This window comes from Hypanus sabinus, chromosome 10 (assembly GCF_030144855.1).
Source record: "Hypanus sabinus isolate sHypSab1 chromosome 10, sHypSab1.hap1, whole genome shotgun sequence".
NCBI classification, from domain to species: domain Eukaryota; kingdom Metazoa; phylum Chordata; class Chondrichthyes; order Myliobatiformes; family Dasyatidae; genus Hypanus; species Hypanus sabinus.
In genome coordinates, this window is record NC_082715.1 from 86,984,043 (window position 1) to 86,996,802 (window position 12,760).

Consider the following 12,760-nt stretch of genomic DNA (forward strand, 5'->3'; position numbering starts at 1 on the left):
GTCATATGAAGCAAGATTAGCAGAGCTGGGACTTTTCTCTTTGGAGCATAGAAGAATGAGAGTGAACTTGATAGAGTTCAATAAGATTATGAGATGCATAGATAGGGTGGATAGTCAGTTCCTGTTTCCCAGGGCACGAATAGCAAACACCAGAGGGCATATGTACAAAATTAAGGGAGGGAAGTTTAGGGGAGACATCAGGGGTAAGTTACTTACACAAAGGGTTGTGAGTGCCTGGAATGACTTGCTAGTGATGGTGGTGGAGGCTAAACCATTAGGGGTATTTAAGAGCCTCTTGGATTGGCACAAGGATTAAAGAAAACTGGAAGGTTATGGAGTAGTGTGGGTTTAGTACTTTTTTTTAAGGATTATATGGGTCGGCACAACATGGAGGGCTGAAGGGCCTATACTGTGCTGTAGTGTTCTATGGGAGCATGGGGAGGAAGTCTTCACTCAAAGGCTGGTAAAAATGTGGAACAAGCTTGATTTTGACATTTAAGAGAAATTTGGATAGGTACATGGATGGAATGGGTACGAGATCTATTGGCTGGGTGCAAGTCGATGAGACTAGGCAGAGTTATAGCTTGGCATGGATTAGATGGACCAAGGGGGCTGTTTTTGTGCTGTAGTGTTCTATGACTTTCCTCTTTTATTTTAACAGTGAGATGGGACAGAGGTTGTCATGCTTTTATATCTTCTAATGAGTGAGAGGGTGGAGAAGACAGAATGTCAGGAGTGAGAATAAGTAAGTTGGCCATTTTACCAAACTGATGAAAGACATAGACACCATCATGGAAAGGAGATTGGGTTCCATGATGCGCTAAGCAGTTCATTGACATAATCACAAGGAAGGCACACTTGTGTCTTACTTCATTGGGAGTTTGAGGCATTTGCCACTTTCAAACTACTATTCAGCACTCCAGATGTAGGGACTAACAACATCTTAAAGAAATGCAAACCTCAGCACAGCCACTGGAGCAAAAAACTCTATCAGTTAGCTAAAAATGCAGTAGCCATAACATCCCTGTAACAATCTCAAAAGTATTATTGCCTGGTGCCTGGATAAAGTTCATCACTTAGAGGGTATAATGTATTCTGTGGGCATAAAGGACAAAATTCTGGAATGTACTGATATCAAGTATTTTAGGAAAGGTAGAAATTGAAATTAGCCCTTCAGAAATAGGGAAACAAGTTAGGTAAGGATTTTAACAGGTACTAATTTTGGGACTACTTCCAGCTTCAGTGATCTACTGGATAAGACAGAAAAGTAAGGATGATTAAATCCTGACTAAACTTATCGTGCAAGTCAGAATGTTTTCTGCTCTCGGATATTCCTGGAGCAGGAGAGGCCTCGATGAGTTGTATTTCAAAAGTACAGATTTTGCATCCAAATGAAAAGGTTCAGCAATGATAGTTGAAGCATGGCTGAAAAAATGGTAGATGTGAAAAATATTCTATGATTTATAGTGTCTAGAAAAAATAGAGGCTAATCTTGTAGCTGGTCATTCATTAAATCTCATCTAGCACATGGGTTTCAAAATCAACCGTGCTTCCAAAAAAGCAGCACATTTCAAGGCACTGAACCCGCTCCACTCATATTGAAAATTCACACCAGCAATGAGTCAATACTTGCCAATTGTTCTCATCCATCTACACTAACAATTCCCTTGGTTTCCTAAATCCATGGCTGGTCCTGTTTCCAATTTGTTGTGCGGATGCCAACGTTGTAGCTGAAGGAGACAATTTCTGAATATTTTGAACAATAATTCAGCACACATCACCCAACAACATAATATGCTCAAGTACAACTGTAATATTTGTATCTCCCCAACAGCAGACAAAAGCCCAGAATTGTCGGATAAGTTAAAAGGTGGGAAGGAATAACTTAGCCAACTGTAACATAGCAGGATATTACACTCAGTGGCCACTTTACTCGGTACATCCTGCATCTAATAGAGTGGCCACTGACTCTATGTTGATGGTCTTCTGCTCATCCACATCAAAGTTTGACATCTTGTCTGTTCAGAGATGCTCTTCTGCACACAACTGTTGTAATGTGTGGTTATTTGAATTGCTGTCATCTTCCTGTCAGCTTGGATCAATCTATCCATTCTCCTCTGACCTCTATCATTAACAAGACATTATTGACTACTGGATATATTTTTGTTTTTTGCACCATTCTCTGTTAACTCTACAGACTGTTGTGCATGAAAATCCCAGGTGATTAGCCGTTTCTGAGATACTCAAGCCAATCATCAAAGTCACTCACATTTCTTTACTATTCTGATGTTTGGTCTGAACAAAAAATGAAGCTCGTTACCATGTCTGCATGCTTTTTTTATGCATTGGGCTGCTGCCACATAATTGACTGATTGAATATTTGCACTAACAAGCAGGTGTACAGGAATACCTAATAAAGTGGCCACCAGATGTATGGTTTCCTCATTATGAAGTAGTCAATCAAATCAATATTATAACCAGCAGATCTATTTCTGACAAGATAATTGGTTCAGTCAAATAAGTTTATACTGTATGTTGCTCTTTGCAGGATTAATCTGCTAGCTGAGTCCTCAGCCAGCAAACTATACTTCATGAATGTGAACATTTCCCATATATCGAGCATCCTGTACTGCTCTATTTTACCCTCAGTCCTTCTTTTAGGCAGTGTTCATGAAGGAGGAGTAATAATTCACAGGTGGAGAGTAGAGGTGAGGTGCATGTTGTCATCAGGAGTTTACTTTGCCTGCACAGTATTGTTGATATTAAAGTTTTGTGTGGCACATGATAAATATTGGCATATTTACTCCTTCCTGATGGTTTGCCAGAGGAGGCAGTATATTGGCTGTGTCATGCAATTTTTATTATACTTCTCAGAAATCATTTGGAATAATTCAGAGGAGAACTACAGGCCAGAAAAAAAAAACAGCCTTCTGTCCCAATGGACAATAGAAGCATGCAACTATTTTGTACCTTGTAATTTCTATTGGTAACATTGCATTATACATCCAGATGTATTTAAATAATGGTAGAATTTGAACTACTTCCTTCAGGATGTTTAACCAAAACTCCAGATGACCAGTCTAGAAACAGAATTATTGTTTTATCATATCCAATTCAAAGATCAAAGTTAATTTATTATCAATGTATATCTATGTCACCAAAAACAATCCTGAGGTTAATTTTCCTGGGGGCATACTCAATAAATCTATAGAATAATAACCATAACAAAATGAATGAAAGACCATCCAACTTGGGCATTCAAGCAGAGGGCAGAAGACAACAAATTGTGCAAATACAAAAGGAAATAAATAATAATAATAAATAAATAAACAATAATTATGTGATGAAGACTCCTTGAAAGTGTGATATTTCAATGTCTGGGCAAGTGAAGTTATCCTCTTTAGTTCAAGAGCCTGATGGTTGAGGGGTAATAACTGTTCCTGAACCTGGTGGTATGAGTCCTGAGGTTCCTGTACCTTCTCCCTCATGACAGCAGCAAGAAAAGAGCATGTCCAGGTGGTGATTATCCCTGATAATAGATGCTGCTTTCCTAAGACAGCATTTCAGGTTGGTGTGTTCAATGGTTGGGAGGGCTTTACCCATGATAGACTGGGCTGTATCCAATGTCTTATTATAGGATTTTTGGTTCAAGGACATTACTGTTTCCATACCAGACCAATTAATCTTCAGCAAAGCTAATGAAAAATAACTCTATCTCAGTTTCTCTTACAAAAGCATAAGTATTTTCAGATCTCAAACACCTACAGGAATTTGCTTTGTAGTTGAAATCAACTTTTACCTTGTATCTACTCAAAACTTCTTTCCCTTAGAACCATCCTTCATAACTCCTACATCTGAAAGAGAGACATAATGAAACAGGAGCAAAAGTGTGCCTTTCAACTCTGCAAGTCTACTCTGCTATTCAAAATGATCATGAAGTATCCAAATTCAATGGCAAAAGTTTCCTGGAGGAATTCAATGAGTAGAGCAGTATCTGTGGGAAGAAGGGAATTGCTGACATTTTGGGTCAAAACTCCGTATCAGGACATATTGTTTATTGTTCTCGATTCCAGCATCTGCGGTCTCTTCTATCATACCATGTTCTAATTTCTCCAATATCTTTTAATTTTTTCAGTCTTTAGGAATACTTCAAACTCCTTCTAGAATATATTTAATGATTCAACTTGAAGTGCTTCAGTGTGGGAGAGAGAGAAATACAACACCATTAGGAAAATAAATTTCTCCACATATTGGTAGAGCTATCATAACAACCATTCAAAATTCCAACACTTCCGTGACTTTGTCAAAGAATTGCAAGCTTTACTTCAACTGCAATGTAACCTACAGAATATCAATTAGAACATTGCTTTAAAAATTAATGCCACTTGGAACAAAACCACACAAGTTTAGTCTTTGCTACCTCTATTTACTCTTTTCAATACCCAGATCCCCAATTCCTTTGTGCATGCCTCTCTTTGAGTCTGCTAGCTACTGACAACTCAAGGAAAGGACACCAATTTTTGAAGGAGTTCTGTATCAATGACAGTACAATAAGAGCATATAGATACATAGACACTACAGCACAGACCCAGGCAATTTGGCAGATTTAGCCCATGCCAAAGGATTAGTCCCTTTGATCTGCACCTGGTCCATTGTCCTCCAGACCCGACCCATCCTGTACTTAGCCAAACCCGTCTAAACTACTGAAATAGAACTCACATCCACCATTTCCACTGGCAACTCATTCCAGACAGACTTGCATCATGTTCTGAGTGAAGGAGTTGCCCTTAAAATTTTTACCTTTCAACATATGACCACTACTTCTAGTGGAAAAAGTCTTTTTATATTCCCACTATCTATACCTCTCATTATTTTTATACCTCTATTAAATCTCTCCTCATTCTCCTACGATCCAGGGAATAAAGTCAATATTCAATAGTCAAAAGGGAATATTCAACCTCAGGTCCTCCACTCCCAGCAACATTCTTACATATATTCTCTGTATTAGTTCAATGCTATTGCCATCTTCCCTATGTGTGTGAAAGAATACTTCAATTGAACTAGGATTTTTTTTATTTGGACTCCTTTTTTTCACAGTAGATCCACCCCCCACGTAAAAAGACAGGTAGAATTGTAAAACATGAAGAACTAAAATTTCAAAGTAGAAAAGTCAACAGTTTAAAGGTATTCAGCTCTTTTGCTCAGTATTTATCTGAACCACCTCTCACAGCTACTACAGCCAACAGTCTTTTTTGAATAAGTCTCTATCAGCTTTGCACAAAGTGATGGAGCAAGATTTGCCCATTCCTTCTCGCAAAATTGCTCTAACTGTGCCAGGTTAGTTGGGCAGCGGCAGTGGACAGCCATCTTGAGGTCTTGCCAGAGATGTTCAATTGGGTTAAGGTCAGGACTCTGACTGGGCCATTCATGTACATTGACTTTCTTCATTTGAAGTCGCTCTGTGGTGGCTCTGGCAGTGCTTTGGGTCATTGTTATGCCAAAAAATGAACTCCCTTGCCAGTTTAAGCTTTCTGGTAGAGGCTAGCAAGTTTTTATCCAGGATCTTGCTGTATTTAGCAGCATTCATCTTCCAATCAATCCTAACTAGATTTCCAGTCCATGTTGCTGTAAAACATCCTCATAGTATGATGCTATCTGCACCATTCTTTACAGTAGAGATGGTGTTACCTGGCTTAGATACCACACAGACCACTTAGTGTTGAGGTGAAAAAGTTCAACTTTAGTCTTATCTGATCACAGATATTCTTCCATAATTTTGCAGAATCTTCTGAGTGACTCTTTGCAAAGTTTTTACGAACAAAGATATGCTTCTTTTTATTAGCCAGGCCTTCTTCCTTGCCACTCTTCCATAAAAACCTTTTTTTGTGTGTAACTCTCTCACTTGGGTTGCCTATACAAACTTGGTTCATTCGCTAATTCTGCAAACAACCACAGCCATGCGACTCAGCGGTAAGAAGGCCACTTTTAATAAACCATATATGTCTAGGGTCGATATGATTTGAGGCTGAACCAAGAAAGAAACATTGAGAATTCTGATTAAATAAACCTCGATTTGAGCGAATGCAGTGTAAGTACAGACCATGCATAATTATCGGTCACCAAGAAATAACATCATTAACCAGCATAAAATTATAAAGTATATGTACCAATTTCAGATTTAGCCAACAGTTAATAAGAAAAAAAAGGAAAAGAAAAAAAGTGAAAGGGCCCATTACAATTAAACCAGTCTAAACGTGCACATAGATGTTTGAACTCATTTCTGTCTTGGTTGGCTAAACCGCTTTATTCACGACACTGAATTCTCATCACCAATCAGAGTTAGAACTTCCCTTTTTGGACTCATTTATCTTGCAAAGCACTCTTTGCATAAAGGTCCCCCTTCAAATCAGGTCATCCAGGGATCTCCAGCCAAAAGACCACGAACCTGACCAACTTCCATCAGAAACCTCTCTCCACCCTGTTCTCTCCAGATCAATCTTTCTATCCCACTATCCTGATTGGCTGATATAACAATCCTAAGTTGAACATTACTCCTTATCTTAAGCTAAAACCTAAACAATCTACTGGTAGGATACCCTGGTTTTACTGTAAACTGCTAGAATCCACAAGCTCACTGATATCAGTAGAACTCTGAACCAGGGAGTTACACATAAAACCATGACCGTCATCTCCAGTTGCAGCCACTAACTTTTGCAGCTCATTCAGTGAACATTGGCATCGCTGTAGACTCTATTACAAGTGACTTTCTTCTCCAGCGACTAAGCTTAGAGGAGTGGCCTGATCAAGGCTGTATGGCTATGGTTTCATTTTTTTCCCACTTTTTCATGATGGAGTAAACTGACCTCCAAGATATATTCAGTACCTTTGAGATGATCTTGTAGCCTTCCCCAGATTTGTGCTTCTCTATTATCATTTCCCTACCTTGGCTTGAATGCTCTCTTGTCTTCATTTTGGTTGGGCCTGTTGAAAGTCTATCATACTGTTGGACCTTACAATGGGTGGGGGCATTTATTCAGGTGATCCTCCAATTCTCTACATCAAAGTTCAGAATAACTTTAATATTAAGGCACATGTATATCACCAAATTCAACCCCGAGATTCATTTTCGTGGGCAAATTTAATAAATACCTAATAGAATAATAAACATAAAAGAATCAAAGAAAAGTCACACCAACTTGGGTGATCAACCACTGTACAAAGGACAACAAACTATGCAAAATACAAAAAGAAAGAAATAGTAATAATAATAAATCAGTAGGCAATAAATAATGTGAGTCTTTGTAAGTGAGTCCATTGACTGTGGGAACATTTCAGTAAAGTGAATATGGGTGAAATTATCCCTTTTGGTTCAAGAGCACGATGGTTGAGGGGAATAACTGTTCCTGAATTCTGTGGTGTGGGTCCTGAGACTCCTGTACCTAATAACTTTTGGCAGCAGTGAGAAGAGAGCATGTCCTGAGTGGTGGGGGTCCCTGATGATGGATGCTGCTTTCCTGTGACAACATTTCTTCTGATGTACCCAGTGGTGGAAGGGTTTTGAGTAGGTTGGACTGGGCCATATCCACTTCTTTTTAAATGATTTTCCCTTCAATGATATTGGTATTTCTATACAAAGCTGTTATGCAACCAGACACTAGACTTCCAATGACACATCTATAGAAGTTTGTCAAAATTTTAGATATCATGCTGAATCTTCACAAACTCCGAAGGAAGTGGAGGCACTGCCGTGCTTTATTTGGAGTTGTACTTACATGTGAGGCCCAGGACTAGTCCTCCGAAATAATAACACCAAGGAAGTCAAGGAAGTTAAGGTTGCTGACCCTCTCCACTTCAAGTATCCGATGAGGGGTGACTCATAGATCTCTGGTTTCCTCCTCTTGAAATCAATAATCAGCTCCTTGGTTGTGCTGACATTGAGTTGTTATTGTGGCACAACTCAGCCAGATTTTCAATTTCCTCCAACATGCTGATTGGTCACCACCTTTGATTCAGCACACAGCAGTGGTGGTGTCAGCAATCTTGTATATGGCATTGGATGTTGTGCTTAGCCACACAGTTATAAGTATGATGTGAGTAGAGCAGGGGCTAAGTACTCAGCCTTTTGCTGCACCTCTACTGATGGAGATCATGGACAAAATATTGTTGCCAATCTGAACTGACTGGAGTCTGCAAGAGGAAATTGAGGATCCAATTACATAAAGAGGTATTGAGGTCAAGGTCTTGAAGCTTTTTAATTAGTGTTGAGGTGATGATGGTATTGAATGCCAAGCTGTAGTTGATAAAGAACATCGAATTGTATGCATCTTTGCTGTCCAGATATTCCAGGGTTGAGTGAAGCAACAATAAGATGCATTCTGCTGTAGACAGATTGCTCCAGCAGGCAAATTAGAGCAGATCCAAGTTGCTTCTCTGGCAGGAGTTCATATGTTTCATCACCAACCTCTTAAAGCACTCCATCACTGCGGATGTAGTCATTGAGGTAGGTTACCATGTTCTACTCAGGCACCAGTGGACCCGAAACCTGCTTGAAGCAGGTGGGTACCTCAGACTACTAAAGAGATTTTAAAGATCTCAGTAAACACTCCAGCCAGTTGATCAGTAAAGCATCTGGTCCAGATGCTTTTTGTGGGTTCACCCTCCTAAAAGCTGCTTGCTTGCCTGCCTCAGAGACTGAAATCACAGGATTATCAGGGGCTGTGGGAGTTTGTGATGGTCAAACTGAGCACAGAAGGCATTAAGTTCACCTGGAAGTGAAGACCTGTTGTTGCTTATGTTGCTTGATTTAACTTTATAAGAGGTGTTAGAAATCAAGCCCTGCCGCAACTGTCGAGCATCTTTCATTGATTCAGGTTTAGTCTGGAATTTGCACTTTGCCAGTGAGATGGCTTTCCAGAACTCATACCAGGACCTCTTGTAACTTTCTTGTTCTCCAGACTTCAATGCCTTTGATCTGTCCTCAGCAGATTGTGGATCTCTTGGTTCACCAGTGCTTCTGGTTGGGGAAGACTCTGAATGATTATATGGAGACACACTCATCTAAAATTGTTTTAATAAAGTCCATGACAACCATGGAGTATTCATTTAAATCCACAGTTGTGTCATTTAAAAAATGGCCAAGTCTTCTGCCTTGAACAAATTTTGTAGCTGCTTCTCTGCCTCATATGGCCTCCTCTTTGTTATCCTGATCTATGGAGTTTTGTTCTTTAGCCTTTGCCTGTATGTAGGTAGGTAGAAGGACAGCAATGTGGTCAGATTTGATGAAATGCAGTCCAGGCATGGAATGGTTTGCATTCCTTATCTTAGTATAATATTGGTCCAGTGTGTTGGGACCTCTGATGCTGCAGGTTATCTGCTGATGGTAATTGGGCAGGGTTGGCTTCAGACAAGCTTGGATGAAGTGCATAAGGCTGGAGTTTTTCTTGTTTCTTGTCAACATATTGGGCAAGTTGATAAGGTGATATACAATATTGCACTTGAGGAAAATTAGTGTAGTAATTACAAATGGGGTGAATACATTTTCAGCTTCACAACTTTGGTTTTTAATTTTTAGTAACTTTTTGACAGGTTGTGGGATTTTCCTTTTGATTTGACATAATACACAATGTTTTATAGGTTAGCTCAAAAAAGTCCTACTTCAATACATTTTAAAATAAGCAAATGGGACAGAAAAACGTGAAAACAGCTGTGGGGTCTGAATACTTTTTCAAGGCACTGTATTACTGAAAATTCTCAATACAACAAAGGAAGCATTTGGTTGGAAGAACAAAGTCACTTTTATCCTTGACATGCTTAACGATGTGATTGTCTATCACATTTATGCATTAGGAAACTGTATAATATTTGACCTTTGCTTATTATGTTATGTTGTTACTTTAAAAAGTGTATTACATTAGTAGCAGATGGCCTCTGCATTAAGCACTAGATACCCACATCCAAATCCCAAACTGATCTTCAGTAGTAGTGCAGGACTTCCTGTGTAACTATTCTATAGAACACCGCACTCTGGAGTGTGTTACAAGTGCTAACACATCTCTGTTTCAAGAAATGCCAATAAATTTTATCAGCTTATGGTGTCAGTTTAAATTTTTTATGTTTTACTGCCTCATAACACATAACAGATGGTGTGTTAATGCCTGTATTTTTGTACTCTCAATACTGTGTACGGTATATGCTGATATCAACATTCAAATAAAACAACACATGGTAATCTGGTTTTATAATGATCATTGATTTCTAACTGTGATTGCATTTTTGGGAACAATTTGATATTCTTTTCATGTGAAGGCGCATGTGGCATCGAAACATTTCTGCATACAATGCAGGTGTATTTCTATATTTCTGCACACAGCATGCAATCAAAAGAAATTTCTCCATATTGTACATTGGTGCAGATAGAATGTTTAGTGTCTCAGGTGTATAAGACCACAAAATGATCAGACATAGGAGCAGAATTAGGCCATTCAGCCCATTGAATCTGTTCCTCCATTCCATCATGGCTGATTCATTATCCCTCTCAACCCTATTCTCTAGCTTTCTTTTTGTCACCTTTAATGTATTTACTAATCAAGAACCTATCAACCTCCACTTTAAATATACTCAGTCACTTGTTTTCCACAACCATCTTTGCAATAAATTCCACAAATTCACCACCCTCGGCTAAAGAAATTCCTCTTCATCTCTATCCTAAATGGATGTCATTCTATTCTGAGCCCGTGATCACTGGTCTAAGGCTCCCTCGTTATAAAAAACATCCTCTCCATGTCCACTCTATCTGGGCCTTTCAATACTTGATGGGTTTCAAGCCACCCCCCTCATTCTTTTAAGCTCCAGCAAGTACAGGTCTAGAGCCATAAAACACTTCTCATACATTATACCTTTTATTCCAAGAATCATTCTTATGAACATTGTGTGGAGCTTGTCCAAAGTCAGTGTATCCATTCTTGGAAAAGGACTCAAAAACTTGGTGCTATGGCAGTGTACAGTTTGCACAATGCTGTTACACCTCAGGGCTTCGGAGTTTGGAGTTCAATGGCAACGTCATCTATAAGGAGTCTGTTCGTCCTCCCCATGGAATGTGTAACACACACACAACACAGACACACACACACACTTTCTGACTAGGAAAGAACAAAGCATTTCTCAGGAAAACATTTTAATTCAGCATCCAATGCACATTTGAAGTCCACATTTTACTTCTGTACATTGCACAACAGTTTGTTGTTGCTGAAGTCACAGGAATGAATCTGAGCTGCAAAAGATAATTTAGACAAACAGCAGTTACCTGATCAGTATTTATCTTTTGTTAGCCACTTCAGTACATTGGAAAACCAGTTTACTATTTTTACATGTAAAAATAGTCTTACATACCGTTAATACAGATCAATTTATTACAACAGTGCATTGAAGTAGTACAAGGAAAAACAATAACAGTGCAGAACAGTATTACAGTTATCAAGAATGTACACTGCAAATAGTAATAGTTAGAGACATAAAATTCAGATTTAAAAGAGTAGAACAATAATAGAAGTAATGAGTGACTCTGCAAAGAGCAACTTGCAATGAGTCACCATACTACAGCATGATCTTCAAAGTTCAAAGTCAAAGTACATATGCAGTATGTCACCCTGAGTTTCATTTTTTTGCAGGCATTAATAGTAGAACAGCGAAACACAACAGAATCAATGAAAAACTACACACAAAGACTAATAAACAAATCAATGTGCAAAAGAAAGCAAAATTGTGCAAATACAAATAATAACAATTAAACATAAATAAATAAATAAAGCCAACACGAGATATAGATTTCTTGAAACTCAGACGATAAAGTGTGGAATCAGTTCAGTGTTGAGTAAAGTTATCCACGCAAGTTCAGGAGCCTCATGCTTGAAGGGTAATAACTGTTTCTGAATCTTGTGGTGTGGGACCTAAGGCACCTGTAGCTGCTTCCTGATGGCAGCAGCAAGAAGAGAGCATGGCCTGGAGGTAGGGTCCTTTATGATGCATGCAGTTTTCTTGTGACTGTACATTTTTTAGATGTGATCAGTAGTGGGGAGGGCTTTTCCTGCGGTGGACAGGGCTGTATCCACTATTTGGAGACTTTTCCATTCCTGGGCATTGGCGTTTCCATAACCGGCTGTGATGCAACTGATCAGCATATTCTCCACTGTGCATCTATAGAAGTTTGTCAAGGTTTAAGAAGACATGCTGAATTTGTAGAAATTTCTGGGATGGTAGGGGCACAGCCATGCCTTTTTTGTAATGGCACTTGAGTGCTGGTCCCAGTACCGATCTTTCCGACTGAATGGCTCTGTTGTGAGAGCAGCAGTTGACAGAGAGCATAGACATGGGACATCAGTTAAGGAGAGTAAGTAAGGCTAATCTTCTGAGAGTAAGCAGAGAGACACACTTCAATCCATGGTTCTCTGAAGAGTAATGCATCCAGGTTTTCATGCTTGGGTAGCTTTGCAATGGACAAGATTATCACCAAGCTGAACATAACCTCCCGACAATTCCAGGTTGTAACAGCTGATCTGTTTCATGTGTTCAAGTCTGTAAGTTACCACCATAGTAATAAACTGCCGGGTGCTCGTCGATCAAGAAAAAAAATGCATTTCATTTGGCTGTATTCATGGGTATGGTTGAATAACAATTGAACAAACTTGAAAAGGGACTTCCTGTCCTCTTCCATGAATAGAGTTGTAATGGCCACGCACATCTGAGAACTCCACTTTAAATTCCT